The following is a 19,730-nucleotide window of genomic DNA, read 5'->3' as shown; positions in this document are numbered from 1 at the left end:
AGATTTCAATAGCTCAGGTCCCTATTGTCTCTTCTTTTTTAATTTTTTTAAAAAGATTTTATTTATTTATTTATTTGACAGAGAGAGATCACAGTAGACAGAGGCAGGCAGAGAGAGAAAGGGAAGCAGGCTCCCTGCTGAGCAGAGAGCCCAATGTGGGACTTGATCCCAGAACCCCGAGATCATGACCTGAGCCAAAGGCAGCAGCTTAACCCACTGAGCCACCCAGGTGCCCCCTTTTAAAGGTTTTATGTATTTATTTGAGAGAAAGAAAGAGAGAGAGACAGAGACACCCCCAAGCACACTACCTGCTGAGCTTGGAGCCTGATGCTGACCTTGATCTCACCACCCAGAGATCATGACCTAAACTGAAAGCAAGAGTCTGATGCCCAAGCAACTGAGCCATCCTGGCACCCCTCCTCTGCCTTTTTTTTTTTTTTTTTTAAGATTTTATTTTTAAGTAATCTCTACATCTAATGTGGGGCTCAAACTCACAACCTCGAGATCAAGAGTTATATGCTATACTGACTGAGCCAGGCTGGTGCCCCAAATCCCCATTGTCTTAATGCTAGGAACCAGCCCTTACTGTTTCTTGGCTATATCTGAGTCATCCCCAGAGCTCTCTCAGTTGGGTTTAGGAAGAGGCCCATCACTGTTTTCTGTTTTGGACATGTTGTCATGCTGTTGCACTGCTGCTTTCGCTCTTGTTCTCCAGGTCAGTATTCCATCTGAATTAGAAAACAGAGGCTTTTCTTAATTTTCAACAGCATAGCATTTTAACCAGAGTTTAACAAAAAGAGGCAGGATAAAGCTAACACAGTAATTACAATAAACACACACACACACACACACACACACACACACACACTCTCTCTCTCTCTCTCTCTCTTTTACCGGGGCCGCACTCAGTATTCCCTGGTCCATTTTCAGTCATTTCATTTCAGTCAGTTCATTTCAGAGCCATTTTCAAGGCATCCTTGAAAAGGGTCTCTCTGACTTGTTTCTGTCTACTACTAGTATGAACGTGTCAGCTTGCCTTTCCATTGTGGGTTACTGTCTGGCTTTCCCTTTCTATCTGGAGTCTAGGCGGCCAAAGCATGGACTTTACAGAGAAAGGGACCCCCCTCCCCCTGCCCATTTCACCTAAAAGCCCAGCTTTCCATTTCTCACACTGTCCTACATTCATCTTCTTGCCCAGAATAAATAACAATGGAAATATCCATTCTTTTCACAGAAACCTCACTCTCTCACTTACAGGATAAGGTGTGGTCTTGTGGGTACTGCCCATTCTCTCCTCTCCCCCAGACACTTACCATAACTGTCTTTAAAACGTTTTCTGGAAATTTTAATTATTATTAGTTTTTTAAATCATGTTTGGGACTATGGTAGTCCATTGTAGGTTGTGCTATGCCATTTTAGTCAGGACTTTTTAAAGAATGGATTTTCCTTTCTAGGTCAGTCCCTCCTCTTGTCTATCTTCATTTCAGCCTCGGGGCTCTTGTAAACATGCAGTGTTTAGAGCAGTGATTCTCAAGTCCCTGCCTCTTCTGCTTCACTGGGGCAGGCAGTTTTTGTTGTCACAGTAGTACAGACACATCTAGCATTTAATTGTCTTGAGCTAAAGAAGCTTACGTGTTTTGCAATGTGTGAAACTCCCCTCTGTAATGAATTGTCACACATCCCAAGCAGATTTCAGATATCCCACTGGACATTCGTATAGATTCTGTTTATAATTTTCTAAGCCTAGAACTTAACTGTGCTTAAAACTTAAAAACTTAAAAACGCTAAGTGTTTTTTTGCATAGCTTTAATATATACTGATTTTTCTAGGAATGCACTTGAGTATATCTAAGGAAGATCGCACTCGGGTATATGAAAGGAAGATTGTTCTTGTTTTGTTTTGTATTATATGAGGGGTTGTTCACCATTTAGGAAGAATCTTGTCTCTGTTGCAAAGCAGCTGTAGATATTTGAATTACCAACACAACACATCCTTATCAATTTACATTTGTAGCTATCACATTCACATTGATTTTATGCTTAACAGGAAACGTGACTTTCATTATGTGTTCCAGTATGAGTGTGCCTGAGCATTTGTGTAATGAAATACAAATATACAATTTATGTAAATATATATAACTGTATATAACTTACATTTTTATATAAAGTGTGTTTTTAAAGATTCAGTTAGATAATGTGTAGTTAGTAACTATGAAATTCATTTTAGGATATTAAAAAAGGACATTGGGAAATACTTATAAAGAGGGTGTCAGTTCTGATGGGCTTGAGAATCATATAGATTCAACCAGGAAAAAGAAACTCTTCTTTTTGAGAAGCAATAAAAATCTGTAGAGACATACCTCACTGAATTTCTTTGTGTAAAACAGCATTTTATTCTTCATATTTTCTTCTTCATATTTAGGTGAGACTTGGCTTTTGTGCATTTGCACAACTAGAAAATTTACCATATTGGTTTTCTCAGAACAAAGAGACAATTTGTCTCAAAGGAAAATTTAACCTGGTACTCTTTGAAGGCCAAACGTGATTCTACCTTTTAAATGATATCAGTCTTACTGTATCCCTCAATGAGTACCTCTAGGCTAAGGTGCTACATTACTTTTTATTTATATTATTTACTACTAGCTCTTGAGGTTACATTCAGAAAAATAAGACAGTTTCTATACCATTTTAGAAGTTGTATCAGTGGGGCATCTGGGTGGCTCAGTAAGCTAAGTGTCCAATTCTTGGTTTCAGCTCAGGTCATGATCTTGGGGTCCTGAGATTAAGCCCTGCTCCTTCTGAAACAGATGAACAAAAAGAAAGCTGTATCAAGTAAAATGTATGCTTAAATACATATCATGTTACATAATTTGATCAATAATTACATCTTTTGTTTAAACAGTTTGAAACAAAAAGTTTTCTAGATGTCCTGTATCTCTGAAAATGATTGTGATTTTCAAAGCTGCAAGAGCAGGTTTTTAGAACCATCAATACTAGATCCTTTGGTTGATTAATATATTCAAGGGAGTGATAGTGTGCTTAATTAATAAAAGAAATGTCACCAAGAAGGTCTGTGCTGGGAATTTTCATTAACAAGTTGAAAAAGAAATAACAAAGTAATCAATGAACTAAAACAGACGTGATTGACTGTAATTACTGTGCTTGTTAAGGTTATTGACTAACAGCAAGATGGCCTGTCAAAATTGAGACATGGCACTCTGAGAAAATTAAATGAGAAAAATTAATGAGAAGAACATTTGTTTTTGCCTCTCTTTTATCACCAAGGAAATAAAGTTAATGTGTCAATTTCAGTAGTGATGAACTAGTTAAACTGAGATTTTTAATTTTAACTCTAAGTACACCCTACTAACGTTTAAATGCTGTATTTGAGTTTTACATAAAGTGAAAGAGAGGGTAAAGAAGAAATTTGGTGGTAAATATACAAAGATAACATACAAGACATAACTCTTTTGTGTCAGGTCAAGGTAGTAGCTGTGAAGATGGAGAGACAGTGGATTTGAGGGACATTTGATAAATAAAACTAGTAAGACACTGTTCTCTTCGTTTTCTGGTATCTTTTATATCTGCATCCAGGCAAATATAACTCCCTCCAGGAAAATTTCCTGGATTATCCTCTTCTCCTAGAGATATCTTTCCCTCCTTTGAAATCTCATAGATATTGATGCATCACTTTGTATTAAGTTAATTTAAATATGCTGTACTGTAATGGACTTGCCACTGCCCTTAGATTTCATTCCCCTGGTGAAGACAGCGTAAGTAAACAAATAAATACATGCTCAAGGTTTTGGGGGCAGTGAGATAAGGTAATCAGATAAGTGAGAGGGGGCAGTGAGATAAGGTAATCAGGCAATACCTGCATGAAAAGGAGCCAGACATATAAATAGCTGGAAAGAAATGATTTCAGACAGAGGAGGAGTAAGTGCAACATTCCTAAGGAGCATAAACTTGGGTGTTTTCTGAGTAGAAAATGGAACTGAAGTCCATGAACTAGGGGCGAGGGTGCTGTGAGTCAAAGTAGAAGAGGTTGTTGATAGGAGCCAGATCACAGAAGGCTTTGTAGATTTGTTAAAGAACTTGGATTTTCTTTCTTTCTTTTTCTTTTTTAAAAAAATTTTATTTATTTGGCAGAGAGAGATCACAAGTAGGTAGAGAGGCAAACAGAGAGAGAGAGAGAGAGGAGGAAGCAGGCTCCCTGCCAAGCAGACAACCCGATGCAGGACATGATCCCAGAACCCTGAGATCATGACCTGAGCTGAAGGCAGAGGTCTTAACCCACTGAGCCACCCAGGTGTCCCCCCCCCCTTTTTTTTTAACTAGTAATAAGGCATTGGATGATATTAAGGAGGAGCATAACATGAGCTGAGCTCTGTTCTGAAAGATCATTTAGATGCTTTGTGGAGACTAGTTAACAGATGCCTCAATTTAGCTGCGAAAGAGGAGATGGGGAGAAGCGGATATATTAAAGATCACTTTTGGAAGTAGGATTAGTGGGGATTTTTGATGACTGTGAGGGGAAAAAAAGGGTTGAAGGATGATTCCTAGGTTTTGGTTTAAAGCATTTAGGCGATGAAACCAGTTACTAGGATATGTTAGTAGATTTGAGAGGCGTAATCAAGACATCTTTTTTGGGATAGAATAAGTTTGAAATGTCTATTAGGTATCCAGATGGGGAAGGCAATTGGATGCTCTGGGGCTCCTGAGAGAGGTCCAGCTGGGGACACAAGTTTGGAATTTGTTAACGTATGGATGTAGGAGTGGTGTATCTGGTGCACTAATGTGCCTTCTCCAGTCTCTGCCTGTCCTTTTGCTCTGTTGCATCTCCCTTTCTCATTCTTGAATGACCTACTGGTAGGTGCCATAATTTCCCTGCCGTTAGTGCAGTGCTTTAAAGATGGCTTAGTCCAGTTTAAAACTTGCACTTTATTCCAGTTTAAATCTTCTCTTTTTCCTTCAGCATTGACCAGATGTCTTCTCCAAGGACTTGGCAATGGGAAAGGGCAAGACTGATTTTTTTCACCACTTCTGTTCTGGTATCTTTAAGAGGAAAGATTTAGTTGGCCTTGTTCCTCTAATTTTTCAAGTCCCCTGACTTTTTCTATAGTGTTAGGGCTAGGAGAGGAAACAGGAGGGGAAGAGCCTATAACTTCTAACTGCTTCTTAGTGAGCCCTGAATGAGGTGTCTCTCTTCAAATACTGGAAATTTGCATGTTATATTGCATGCAATATAACATAGATGGCTTAATTTTTTTATTTTGAGTTTGGTTGCCAATTTTGTACAATAGGAGAAATCCCACTTGACATCTTATTACAGATCTCCTTTAAAACTGTGGGATTGGATCAGATAACCCTGAGGCGACAGTATGATTTGGCCACACAGGTGTTGGTGGTAGACTTAAAAATGGCCCTCACGGTAGAGAAGGAAACAGAAATGGGTTATGGAGTGAATGACAGGTGAAAATGTAAGAAGGGCAAGCAGCTTATTTAGGAAGTATTGTGATGAAGGCAGCAGAAAGTAGGAGGAGCTGTAGGGTGAAGCTAATACTTTTGTTTGTTGGATATTTTTAAAGTTTGAGGTCTTGTGGCATATTTTTGTGCTGATCATTAATTAGAGAAACGGTGATAGTGTGGTACATGAAGTGAGAAGGAAGGAGTGGAGTACTTGAGAAGGGCGGAGAAGAAGGGATCCAGAGCAGAAGAGGAGAGATTAGTCTTTGATAGGAGCAAGGGTACTGCTCTCATTGTAATAGGAGAGGAGCTGGAGACACTGGGACTCAGTGCTGGTGCTTTTGTAGACTTGATGATGAGAAGGCATGGGACTTCTTCCCAGGGGGCTCCTGGTTTTTTTTTTTTTTTTTTTTTTTGTCTGTGAGATAGGAGAGTTGGTTAGTAGCTAATTACAGGATGGGTGGGAAGGGAGAGTTGGGGAACATTTTTTTTGCTGCAGCATATAAGACCTTTGAAATAGGAGCAGATTTATTTAGTTTCATCTGAAACATCCAACAAAGTGCCAGTGCTATTTATCACATATTTTTGGTATAAGATAATTTTATTTACAACAGAAAAATTATCCTTAACTTTAAATCTCTTCTTAAAAAGGTGTTATAGGTGTTAAGAAAATCACATGTTTTTTTGAAGCCCCAACCTGCAATTGCCTGAAACATTTTGAGGTATCATATATAGAATAAAATGGACTCATGGTTCATGCAAAAGCTACATTCATTCTTTAAGGTATTTTAATGAAAAGAAGAAAAGGTATTCTATTCTGGTTGAAGAACTGATTGTATCCTGGAGGGCTTATTTTCCAAGAGGGGCTGCTGATAGAGATAGAATTATTTTCTTTTTGGAGGCCTCCCTTCTGTGCCTCTGATGTTCTAGCTAGCTCCTAACACAGGGCTCCACATCAAGGAGCTTCTGGGTATATGTAGTTGAGTGACTTTGTCTGGGGCCAGAGACACACTTTTGATTACCTCAGGATGATTGCTACAACTGCCGTGATTTATTCTGTCTCTTTTGTCCTTTTTTTTTTTTTTTTCCAGCTCCTTTACCCTTAACCTTTGTTTGCTTGCAAGAGGAATGTGAGCCAAAATTTTAAAGTTTGAAAAGTATAAAGAAAGGAAACAAGTAAATAGGGAAGGAGAATAAATACTGAACAAGACTGGGCAAGGTTACAAGAAGGAATTACTGTGAAAACCTGGAAGGGGGCCAGGATGCAAAACGCAGTAGCTGTGTAGTTTACAGGAACTATTTAGTGTTCAGCATGCTTCAGTGATCACCCAGAGAAAGCCGGTTTTCTCTGGTTTTGTCTGCTGTCCTATAGTTAGCTATGGAAACTTGACATAGGTGATCTGTATTTTTTCTCAGCCAACTGATATAAATATAGGGATTGTGGGGCCTCTGCCTATCAAATCTGACACGATTTGAATTGCTAGGACAAGGACCTCTTGTGGCCAGAGTGGGAAATACTTCAACTGAGAAAAAAAAACTGGGAGGTTACATTTTTATGAGGCAATTAAAATAAAACAAAACAAAACAAAATAGGGCTCTTTATAATTACATTTCAGATATTTAATTGTTTTGATAACACCAAATACTGTAATTGCATCTGTATTTTATCTATGAGAAGTTTAATATAATTTGAAACACTTCAGATTTTATCCATTTAATTCACCTATCCCCTGAATACAGAAAGAATAGGGGTTTTCATTTTCATTTTGCAGATGGAAAAGAGAAGTTCAGAGCAGGTAAGTAACTTATTTGTGGTTTTACAGTGGGGGCAGAGTGACTTATAATAGAATGTGGATATTTTATCTTGGGTTCAGTTCAACAGTCTGGGTTTGGAAAACATTCATTATTAAAGCTCTAAAACAAAAACTTCTATTTTGCAAGTGTCAAGTGAATTCTTTATTCAAGAAAAGATGGATTGGGAGACATAAAACTTACTCTTTGTTTTCAGGGTGAAAAGAGGCTATTCCTAGATTCTCCAGGGGGAAAAAAGCTGCTTTAAAAAAAAAAATGGGGAGGACAGTATGTTAGCAACTAAGAATCTTTAGATAAATGTAATGCCAATTACGTGCAATTTAAAGGAAGCTACATAAAAATACAGTTATTTGCAAATTTTTCTAGGAATCATATAAAATTAAGCCCCTTTCATTGTTGATTCTCTCTGACAGTCCCCAGACCCAGCCTTTTCTGTCGTTTCCCTAATACTTGTTCTAAGAGTGCCTGTGGAGCTAATACACAAATGCTTCCTTTTTATTTTTATTTTTAATTATTTTTAATTTCTTTTTATTTTGAATTAAGCTTTTTAAGAATAAGAATGTTTAAACTTAAATGAGTAGTTCTTTTATTTATTTATTAAGTATATAATTAGAAAAGTTTCAATTCCAGTATAGTTAACATACAATGGAGTAGTTCTTTTTTAAGGGACAGTTACCACCTGTTGTTTTAGAAGCTGTTGGAAGAAAGTTGCAGAAGTGGTAATGTGAAGGAAATGTGTAAGTTCAGGTGAGGAGTCAAGGAACTGATGAAATGATAAAGCATAAGTGAGATTTGTTCTGGTGAATGATAGGGTTTGAGGAAAAGGATATAAAAAAAAGGGAAGAGGAACTATAAAAAGAATAGCCACAGAAATAAGAAATTTTGTTGGAGAAGACTTTTTTGGTAACTTTAACAATGGTTTCACCTATGGAGCATTTGGTAAATCTTCACTGTACACACCTTACTAATAATTATGTGGTTTTAGTGTGATACCTGGGGCAGGTGTATCTTGCAACAGGCAAGATTTCAGAAGAAAACCACTATCTCAGATGTGACACATCATCCTATGGTATTGAAGACACTGAATTTTACATAATTGATCTTTTGATGTGTGGATTTCCTGGACTCCCGTTATTCCTGCTTTATCATTTTTTTTTCATTCTCCATAATTCTAGCCATCAGCTTTAATTAGATGTAAAGAGGTCCTTATTTTGGAAAGGGACTAGAGAAATGCAAATCTAACTTATTCAGAGCTTCCTGACAGCTATGTTTGTAGATCTCTAGGCAAAGTATGTGTCTGGCCTTTTTCAACGAAGTATTTTCAGTAACAAGTTGTCAGTGAGGTCAGTGACTAGCAGTTCAGGATTAGATACCACCCACCCTGGTTTGTAACCTCCCCTTTCTTTCTTATCCTGGGTGAATGACGCTCAGCTAAAGTGACTGCCCCACTGCCACTGCCTCTTAATTTGGTACTCTGTAACTCTGACTAAGAAGCCGTCTTCTTCTTTTTATCCACCCCCCCAAAACTCTTTTTTGGAAAATTCCCTACAAGAGCCGATTTTTTTTTTTTTAAACATTTACTTTATAGAAAGCAACAGAAAGGTAAGAGTCAAGTTCGTAAAGAGAAGAGCTGGACTTCAGTACGTTCTTGTTTCTTCGTTGAATTGCTCTGCCTTAGTTATATATTGTAGGCTTAAAATGTGGGGTTTCCTTCTGATTAAAGTACATTACATTGTTATATAAAATGGGAATGTTTTGAGTAGTTATGATGAGAAATGTAGGCTTTCATGCTAATTTTAAAGTTATAAATAACTTTCAAACTAGTGCCAGGGGAAGCTAGTAGCCAAGGTCGTGCTTTGCATTCAGAGAGTTTCTGGCTATAAAAAGCCGATTGCAGTACTGTGCAGGAAAAGATAAGATATGGCCTGGATGCTTGTGCTTTGGCATGGGGCTGGGGCAGTAGATAGAAAATCTTTGAAGGGATTTTTACTTTCAATCGGAAGCTTGTTCACAGTAAATGGAAGATTTTTCAAATGAGACCGTGGCAAAACAGTAATTCCTGAATTTAATATTTGTCTCATGTACTTGTTTTATAATGGGCAGTAGCATTAAGAGGTTGAGTTCTCTCAGAACTGTTTCACCACCATTTATAATCAAATAAAAATCACATTGTGTAGGATGTAATCATCAATAATGTAAAGAAAAGGTCACTGTTTGATGGAGTCTTAGTGGTTGGATAGTTGCTTTCAGTTGTGCTGAGGATAGAACTGGAAGGAATAAGTTCAAATAGAAACCAGAAGAGATTGTTTAGGCATCAGGAAAGTCATTGATTGTGCAGGTTTTGAGTCACGGTTATACGACACTAAGAAAGCCTGTTACAGTGTCTTTGAAGATACATGAAATCCAGTGATGTGCTCAGAACATACAAGTACGAAAAATAAGATTTCAGATTAGCTCGGCTTCTGGGTTTGTTTCATTATTTAGACAGAACGAAAGCTTAACCTATGAGATTAGTTATGATTTGGGGATGTGGATTATTAACAGTTAAATTTGAATGGCATATTTGGATGTGCTATTAAAATTTCAGTATCCACTATAAAAAATGACCTCAGTATTAGCAAAGGTAATTAGCAAAGTATTAGCAAATGCTCAGTAGTAGCAAATTTATTAAATGGATACACCCAAAATACAGACCATATAGACATAGCTTTTTTGTTACCCTCCAACAGATAGTCTGTATCTTCCTTCTTTTTTGAGTAAAATTTTGGGATTTTATAGGAAAACTTATTTTCTTTTCATCATAAAAATAATATGAGCGTGGAAAATTGGAGGAACTCTAGGAATTATAGGAATTTTGAAAGTACAGAAAAAAAATTGCCTGTAATCTCATTGATGTATTTCCTTTTAGTCTTTTTTCTCTACATGGCTTTAAAATGTATTGCAGTAGTACTGTAGATAAAATTTGGGACCTTGCTTTTGTATTTAATATTATACCAAAACATTTTCCATGTATATTCCCTATTTTATATAGATGTTATTTTAAATTGCTGTGTAACATTTTTCCAAGTTAGTGGATATAATTTTTTAGTTATCATTGAATACCCAAGTGCTATGGTAAATATCTTTGTGTGTGTATTTATTTTATTTTATTTTTTAAATTTTTATTTATTTATTTTTAGATTTTTATTTATTTATTTGACAGACAGAGATCACAAGTAGGCAGAGAGGCAGGCAGTGAGAGAGGAGGAAGCAGGCTCCCTGCTGAGCAGAGAGCCCAATGTGGGGCTCGATCCCAGGACCTGGGAATCATGACCTGAGCCGAAGGCAGAGGCTTAACCCACTGAGCCACCCAGGCGCCCCATGTGTGTGTATTTATTTTAAAGATCATTTCTTTAAGCTGTATTTAATTTTTTTTAAATTTTATTTAAGTATAGTTGACACACAATGTTACATGAGTTTTGGGCGTACAACATAGTGATTCAACATTTCTATATGTTATGTTACGCTCACCACAAGTCTAGTTGTTGTCAAAATACCATGCTATTATATCATCTATTATATTCCCTGTGCTGTGCCTTTTATTCCATGACTTACTCATTTCATAAATGGAAGCCTATATCTCTTACTCCTTTTGCCCATTTTCCCCCAACCTGCCCCAGCAACCATCAGTTTGTTCTCTGTATTTAGTGGTCTGATTCTTCAAGCTATATTCTTAAATGTGAACTCAGATTAAAGGGCATTTGAGTTGAATACAAAGGTTGTGATTTTTAAGAAGATGGTTTTTTACTGTTTTTAAGTCATTGTAAAATTCTTTGTCTACCAAATGATAAATTTATTGAATGTCTCTGATATGTAAAATCGTTATCAGGTATGTAGATTGCAATATACTAAGTGTTTGGAAGGACAGAATCCCCTGTTTACAGAATTTCAATTTACCAACTTTACAGATATCAACAAAGCTACATGTGAGGAAAATGCTTCAGTTCTGCCTGAAACCAACAGATACTGTTATTGACCATGTTGTTTTGGACTTTAGAACAGTAGAATTTATAAATGACTTCTGTTAAAGGACCATCTATACATGATTCTGATTTATATGAATTTTATGATCCAGCTGTGACAAAGAAATAGAATTAAGGATAAATACTTCAGTTACAATAAATGTTGGGAGAAATTAGAAGTATTTAGAGAAAATGTATAGATAGCACAGTGAAAGAAAAACTAATAGAGGGCACATATAAGAGCAGAAATTCAGTACGGGGTTTTTCTACTTAGGGAAACAGAATGGAATAGGGCATTCTAGAGCTGGAGTCAGGGAAGAGATGAAGTTTTAATTTGTTATTGTTGAATTTGGGAGTTATGGTTGTAGAAATAGATTATACTGAAGACAAAAAGCTAAGGAATTGGAGGTCAGTAAAACTATTTGATTTTTTGGAGGGAGTGGCTGTCCAGAGAAATCAAATTAGAGAGAGTAGAGAGATTATTTGGTGGGAGGGGAGGTGAGGTATAGGGTTGTGAATTCTTAAAGAATATGTTTTGTCTGTATTAAAAGTTTTTTTTTTAATTGTGAAGTTTTCTTTTTCTCTGATATTTAGAGGAAGACCAAAGCTATGGAAGGATGTGAGTTTCCTTCTCTAATTCCTATGAACCTCTGTTGGTGTGTTGTTACTCTTGCTTTGGGATAGAAGGGATTAAGATTTGAGAAGTTGGCAGTTCAGTCTTGCCTGAAGAAAAATTTAGGTACTTTGTAATGAAGACTTAAAAAATAGTGTTTGCTTATGGATCGTTGGCTCTTGGAAATGTTAGAGATTCAAAAAGTGTGATTTTCAGATTTTTGTTCAGATACTAGATTTTAAGTGATATGGTACCGTGGGGCAGAACTCCTGAGTTTAGTCAAGTTGCAGATCTAATGGAAAGTGACAGATACTTGAGATTACAGAATTTTTGAAAGTGAACAGGACTATTAGCTATTGCACATGATTTTCCCATACTTAATTACTGTTTTTAACAATGTTATTGGTGCCTGGGACACAGCCAATTTAATCTGCTACTAATTTAATCACTAGCTTCCATGGTTTGAGAAATTGTTTTGAATTCCTATGTGCCAAATTGTAATTTAGGTCAAATTTATTTGGCACCCCCTCCTCCCTCCTGGACCTCTTTTTTGCGTCTTCATTCTCCCAGCCAATATACTTGGGCTGCTTCAGGTCCCTCCATCAGTGGGGAAATAGATTTGATGGAGAAGGCAATGTTGAGTGCAAGGAAAGTTCCTCATTTAGTGGAACTCAAGCATTTCAGGCTCTACATTAGCTGTATTCAACATATGATCAGCAGTTCTCAGTCTGTTACTGGTCCATGAAAGGAGAAGTTTCTAACGGAATGTAAGTAATCTATGCTCTTTTACTTTGTAGCAAGACTTTTTAGATGAAGGAAATAGTCATTCATTTACATCCTTGCAAGCTCCTTATATCATTGCAGACTTGTGCTTTGAGTAGCATTGCTTAAATTACACTGTACAACATTTGTCTCCTCAGTCTATGCATTTGGCATAAAGAATTGGGATGGAGGTGTACAATTAAATAGATGATAAATGAATTACCAGGTCTCAATTGATAAGGTTTCTGGTATTAATGCAAAGTGGCCCTGGGTTAGTTCACTGAGAACCCTCAGAGTGATTGAGGCAGGGTTGCTGAAAGTACTATGTGGAGTCTCCTCTGATATTGGCTTTGGAAGTAATTAACTCACTCATTTTAGATGACTTGAGTAGCAGACATTATTCTTAGTGCTAGGGATAGATACTCCTGAATCCAATAAAGGCTCTGACCTCTAACGTGTGTTTGTTTGTGGCTGGGGATGAAGGGAGAGTAGGAAATAAAACCAATTTCTCAGTGATTCTCCAGGAGAGGTATCAGTGTCCGTCTTATTCTAGGGCTGGGGGTCATAGGTCATATTTCCATGGGAGTTTGCAAGATTGATTCACTTTTCGATTAGACCCAGCAATTCTTTTTTCTCTAGCATGAGGAAACAAAGGAATACTAGTTCTCAGAATCAAATAACCTGTGATGGGCACTGTTGGTTGCCTATGCAATATCCATACATTATGCTCTTCTTGCTGGTTTACAGAATCCCAATTTAGGTCAAGATAAAAAGGCATAATGTTGTACATATTGACCTGCCCTTTCCCCCCACTTAGGGCAGTTCTATTTAGTTAATACAGATGCATAGTAATTCATGTAGACCTGTCTCATTCTTTTCAACCTCATAGTATTTTATATGGATGTAGCATAATTCATTTAGTCCATTGTGTATTGATAGATGTTGTTTTTAGTAGTTTTTGTTTTTTCGTGCTGCTATGTTGTGTGGAATATCCTTGTTCTTATATCTTTTTTTTTTTAAAGATTTTATTTATTTATTTGACAGAGAGAGATCACAAGTAGGCAGAGAGGCAGGCAGAGAGAGAGAGGGGAGGAAGCAGGTTTTCTGCTCAGCAGGGAGCCCGATGCAGGACTCGATCCCAGGACCCTGAGATCATGACCTGAGCCAAAGGCAGCCGCTTAACCCACTGAGCCAACCAGGCGCCCATTGTTCTTATATCTTGATGTACTTTTATGAGTGTATATTTAGGATAATCTCTTGAAAGTAGAATTACTGGGTCTAAAGAAATGCTTTACTATTTATTTTAAAATTTTTATTTAAGTTCTAGTTAGTTAACATAAAGTATAATAGTTTCAGGAGTAGAATTCAGTGATTCATCACTTACATACAATATCTAGTACCTTATAACACATGCCCTCCTTTTTTGAAAAAAAAAATTATTTACTTATTTGATAGAGAGAGAGAGTGAGCACAAGTAGGGGAGCAGCAGGGGGAGAGGGAGAAGCAGGCTCCCTGTAGGGAGCCCAATGTAGGGCTTGATCCCAGGTCCCTGGGATCATGACCTGAGCTGAAGGCAGATGCACCCAACAAGTACCCTCTTTAATACCCATTACCCATCTAGCCCGTCCCTGCCCACTTCCCTCCATCCACCCTCACTTTGTTCTCTGCTGTTAGGAGTCTCTTACGGTTTGCTTCCTCTCTGTCTCTTTTTTACACCTTCCCATATGTTCATTTGTTTTGTTTCTTAAATTCCACATATGAATGAAATCATATGGCGTTTGTCTTTTTCTGACTGACCTATTTCACTTAGCGTAATACATTTCACTTAGCGTAATACATGTTGTTGCACATGGCAAGATACCATTCTTTTTGATGACTGATTAATATTGTGTGTGTGTGTATGTATACACATACCACTTCTTCTTTATCCATTCATCAGTCGATGGGCACTTGGGCTCTTTCCATAGTTTGGCTACTGCTGATAATGCTGCTATAAACATCGGGGTGCATGTACCCCTTTGAATCTGTATTTTTGTATCCTTTGGGTAAATACCTAGTAGTGCAAATCCTGGGGTAGGGTAGTTCTATATTTGAGGAACCTCCTCTTTTTGAGGAACCTCCATACTGCTTTCTAGAGTGGGTGCACAAGTTTGGAAATGCTCACTTTAAAATTTAAGTATTATCTTTAATTGGAAAAATCAGAGGGTTAAGAGTATGCAGAATATAAAATTTGACAGCTATTTTCATATATCTCTTCAAGAAATTTGTATCAGTTTACATCCCCACTAGCTGTATGCTGAGAGTTTATGTGCCCAATGCTAACCAGTGCTGATGATACTCCTTCAAAAATTTCACTTTTGACAGTCTGATAGGTAAAAGTGATATACCTTGTTCTTTGGATTTGCATTTAACTAGTTATGAGGAAGGTTGAGCAATTTTTAAATAATTATTTAGCCCATTTTAAAATTTCTTTTTACATAAATTGCCTTTTTATATTCTTTGTCCATTTTTTCTTTTTCTTTCTCCATGGTAAATTAAACACATTAATTTTTTGTCTTTTTACTATGTTGTAAGTATTTCCCCCCAATTTGTTGTTTAGTTTTTGACTTCTATGTTTTATTTTTAAATAATGCAGAAAATAAAATATTTTTGTACTCAAAATTTTAAACTTCTTTTTTATGACTTCTGGGTTTTGTATTTCCTTTAAATGACTTTTTGCTTCAAATAGTATGCAAAAATGTGTTATAGATAATTTCACTTATACTTTCAGAATTTTAGTCTTTGCTACATCTGGAGTTGATTTTGAGCAAAGGAGTGAGGCTGGGAGTCAGTTTTTTTTTTTTTTAAAGATTTATTTATTTATTTGACAGACAGAGATCACAAGGAGGCAGAGAGGCAGGCAGAGAGAGAGGGGGAAGCAGGCTCCCTGCTGAGCAGAGAGCCTGATGCGGGGCTTGATCCCAGGACCCTGGGCTGAAGGCAGAGGCTTTAACCCACTGAGCCACCCAGGCGCCCCTGGGAGTCAGTTTTATGTTAATTTTTCATCCAAATGTTTATTCATTTGAGCCAGTATGATTTATTTAAGAATAACTCTTTTTCCTGCAGATTTAAAATGTCATCTTTATCATAAGCTAAATTTATATTTAGTCTGTTTCCCAACTCTCTCTTCTGTTGCAGTAATATTTGTATCTAATTTTTATTTATTTGTTTACTCATTTATTTATTTTTATTAACATATAATGTATTTTTTGTTTCAGGGGTGCAGGCCTGTGATACATCAGTCTTACACAATTCACAGCACTCACCCTAGCACATTCTCATTTTTAATCCAATCCATACTTTTTTTTTAAAGATTTTATTTATTTGAGAGAGAAAGAGTGAGCGAGTGTGTGTGAGCGCATGACTGGGAGGGTCAGAGGGAGAGGGAAAAGCCGACACCCCGCTGAGCAGAGAGCTAATGCAGGACTCTATCCCAGATTCCTGGGACCATGTGACTTGAGCCAAAGGCAGACGCTTAACTAACTGAGCCATGCAGGTACCCCCCAATCCCTACTTTCTAAATAACTTCATTTTATGACATGTTTTAATACCTGGAAGAATTAATCCTTCTTTGCCTCTTTTCTGCCCCATTAGGATTTTCCTAGATATGATCACATAATGTTAATTTCTAGATGAGTTTTTGTATAATATTTTATCTGGTGGTTGGGACACAGCTGACATTCAGATGGGCTTTTAAGACCCAGATCTCTAGGCTGGCTATATTGGATTGGTTCTTTGGCCAGATGTGTTCAGGTCAGAATTGTACCACTGTCCAGCTTGCATGCTTAAAATTTGTTGTTGTCGTTGTTTTATAAAAATGAACTTTTAAACTGAATAAGTTATATTTGCACATCTATTTTAATTTTTAATTTTAACAAAGGGTGCTTTGGCTACAGTTCTTTATTGAAACCACCAGTCTACAGAGTTTCATAAATGACATTAGATTTTTCATAGACTCTCCAGGAGACTCCGGGAAACAGCCAAAGACGATGTGGCGGGAAAAATGTCCAGCTGTATCTGAGAGACAGTCCTGGAGATGTGTTAGCTTCCCTCATTCTGGATTCTTGGGCTGGACACTAGAAGCTCCCCTCACAGTTTTCCCAGAAGTTATCTGATGCCTGCAACCTTTTATAATCTCACCCAAGCTGTATTTAGTTTTTGAAATCTAGAGGCGTGAAGCTGGGCCAGAGCTGGAAGGGTTGTTTGCACACCTATTGCATCTGCCACAAAGGGTTGTACGATGAAAATAAATTTTCCTCCTGTCCTGACCCCAAAAACTGCTACCAGTTTCAGGTGCAAATTAAAAAAAAATTAATGTATCATTCTGTATCAGGACACATACATTTATTTCACTCTTTATTATAGCTGCGGCTTGGTTGAATTTAACCAATTTATTGCCCCACACTATACTGGAATATTTTAATGTTGCTGTGTATTGGTGAGGACTCATATAACTCAGTAAAGCCATACAAATTGTTAAAATATGAAATACTTTTGTATCCCTTCTCCTCACTACTAGTAGTCTTCCTCTACTTGGCCTCTTGCCTGGTACCTTTCTTAGACCCATCAATTAAAGGGTAAGCATTTGGCACAAAAGGGGCCTTCTAAGACTCCTCTCCAGGCTAAACTCTGGTTGGAGCCTGAGCCATGCTGGTGGTTAAATATTTTTAGTATCTTTCCACTGCTAGGCAAATGACATCCATTTGGATTTTGTATATCTCCTAAGGCTTTTCCTGACCCTTTTGGTCACAGTTAAAGTCATACCAATGTAAGAATATATGACAATTTATTTAACAAGTCCCTAACTGATGCACATTTAGGTTGTTTTAACTTTTTGATTAACACAAACAACACTGCAATCCTTGACATGCATCTTCACATACATGTGTTCAGATTCCTAAAAGTGGCATTGCTTTGTCTTTTAGACAAATATAAAATTTTACACATATTGGCAGAATGCCTTCAATAGAGATTTTACCAATACACACTGAGACCAGCAGTGTATGAGACAGCTTATATTTTTCTTGTGAAAGATTTCCTAAGAGATTTTAAAAAGTTTTAATGAAACTAATACACCTTTTTAAGCAATGATATAAAAAAAGAGAAGAAAATTAAACCTCATTGGTATGAGTAGCTCTTAATGAAACTATACCAAGATATCATTAGATCATTGTCATCTTCTAATTAATAAAATTTTGATACTGTGTTAAAATTTCTTGGGGACCAACATCAAATTTACAGGTTTTAATTTTTAGAGCCTACCTTTCCAATATATGGGGCAACATCCATCAGTTCTCAATGCCGTGATTACTCAAAGATACAAACAATAATTCTGTGATGATAAGTACAAATTTTTCACTGCTCTGTAATATGGTAGTTCTCAACCCAGGGTACTTTTGTTCCCCAGGGGACATTTGGCAATGTCTGGAGACATTTTTGATTCTCACAACTGGGAGGCTGGTGCTATTGGTGTTTTGTGGGTAGAGGCCAGGGATGCTGCTAAACATCCTACAACTCACATGACAGCCCCCACAACAAAGAATTATCCAGCCTAAAGTATCAGTAGTGCTGAGAGTGAGAAACCCTGTTGCAATAGACTACACCTGGAAATGGACATTGATCTAAACAGTTAGATATTCTTTCATTGTCTTTTGTTCATTAATTTATTCTCAAGACTCTTGGCACAATCTTTTTGTTGTAAAGAGCATTCTCCATGGCAGACAGGTTGAAAGCAAAGGCAAAATATTGTAATCTTCCTTCCTCTCTGTTGTTTGTCAGTATCATGAACTCCGCCTGAGAGTGGGGCCAGCAGTTGTACATTTCTTGTCCTTCTTTCTCAAACCGCAACCTCAAGTTTTTACATTGTTTTGAGTGTTTTTCATAAGGCTTTGCTTATCTTAGGTTTAGTCGGTAAAAGCCAATACTGCCCTGTTGTGTTCATTCTTCCCATTCCCTTCTTCCTTCTTTTGTATGTCCTTTGAAGATCTCAGCTCTTTAGAAAGCTCCTTGTACACCACCTTGAGTCATATTTGCGGATGTTCTTTCCCATATTTTCCTCATGTGATTGTTGTAGTGGTCTTTATTTTTTGACCTACCTTTCATTTTAGAATCTCTGGCTCTGGAACATGCTTATATTTTCTCTGAACTGCTCAACAATCTAAGATACTTGTCTTACTTTGCCTTGTGTTTTCTTCCTTGACTGCTGCGAACTCTAAGGTGATCTGTTCAGTTTTCCCCAAGGTTCCTGTCACTTTCACTTCACTCACATATTTCTCTTTGTTGGTAAGAATTAAGTCCAGGGGAGCAGTTCTATTCCTTGGTTCTTTTGCTCTTTGGATGTGGAATTGGCTGATAGAGAGGCAGCCAATAAAGGAGAAGAGTCGTTTCTCCAGTTGTGACTTTTAAATTAATTTTTTTTTTTGGTTTTGCTGATTTTTAAATTTTTTAAAATCTTTGCTAGGTCTCTTGATTTTGACCTCTCACTTCAGTTTTCTTTTTCATTTTACTTGGTCTCTCTGTCACTTCTGTCCTAGAATTTGTGTGTTAGGGTATTTCACTGAGAGCACCGTGTAGATGTAGTCTAAATTTTCTGTTGAGGATGATTTCCTTTGGTATCTTTAAGATATTGTCTTACTCTCATGCTATATAGACTTTTGATTTTGGATTTTTTTCTGTCTGCTTGTTTTTAAAAGATGAGATTTTGTGGTGTTTATCATAAGTGAGCTATGTATATCCTCTTTGAGCTTAATCACTATCAACTTTGAATTACAGAATTTCTTAAATTTTAAATCTCTTCTCTCTTAAATCTCAGTATATTTCTGGATTACAGAAGATACATACCCACTGGGGCAGCTATTCTCTTATTCATATTATTTGATCCTTTACTGGATCAAATATGGATCAAGTGGGGGGTGAATTTAACCCTAAATAATTGAAAGCAATTTGGATTCATTTTTCTAAGAGAGATGCATAAAACCTAATCTCTAGAATACCCTTCTGCCATTGTTTTTCTTGTGTCTGTTGCCCTCCTTTTGGGCT

General features: G+C 36.9%; 1 protein-coding gene across 2 annotated transcripts in view; it reads left to right on the top strand.

The window, feature by feature from the left end:
• Window positions 1-7,182: 7,182 nt before the first annotated feature.
• The window catches only part of CTNNA3 (catenin alpha 3), a 1,840,263-nt gene continuing 1,827,715 nt past the window's right edge, over window positions 7,183-19,730 (top strand). Inside the window, exon 1 of one of the 2 annotated variants that reach the window (XM_082714750.1) lies at window positions 7,183-7,261. The gene's annotated coding sequence lies outside the window, so the exon portion shown is untranslated. Of the gene's footprint in view, window positions 7,262-8,713; window positions 8,880-19,730 lie in introns of those variants that run through there. The other variant, XM_082714748.1, reaches the window with a different exon arrangement.

Source organism: Mustela nivalis (genome assembly GCF_964662115.1).
Source record: "Mustela nivalis genome assembly, chromosome: 2".
Taxonomy (NCBI): domain Eukaryota; kingdom Metazoa; phylum Chordata; class Mammalia; order Carnivora; family Mustelidae; genus Mustela; species Mustela nivalis.
The sequence above is the reverse complement of the archived record's forward strand: the minus strand, read 5'-3'. Positions and strand labels throughout refer to the sequence as shown.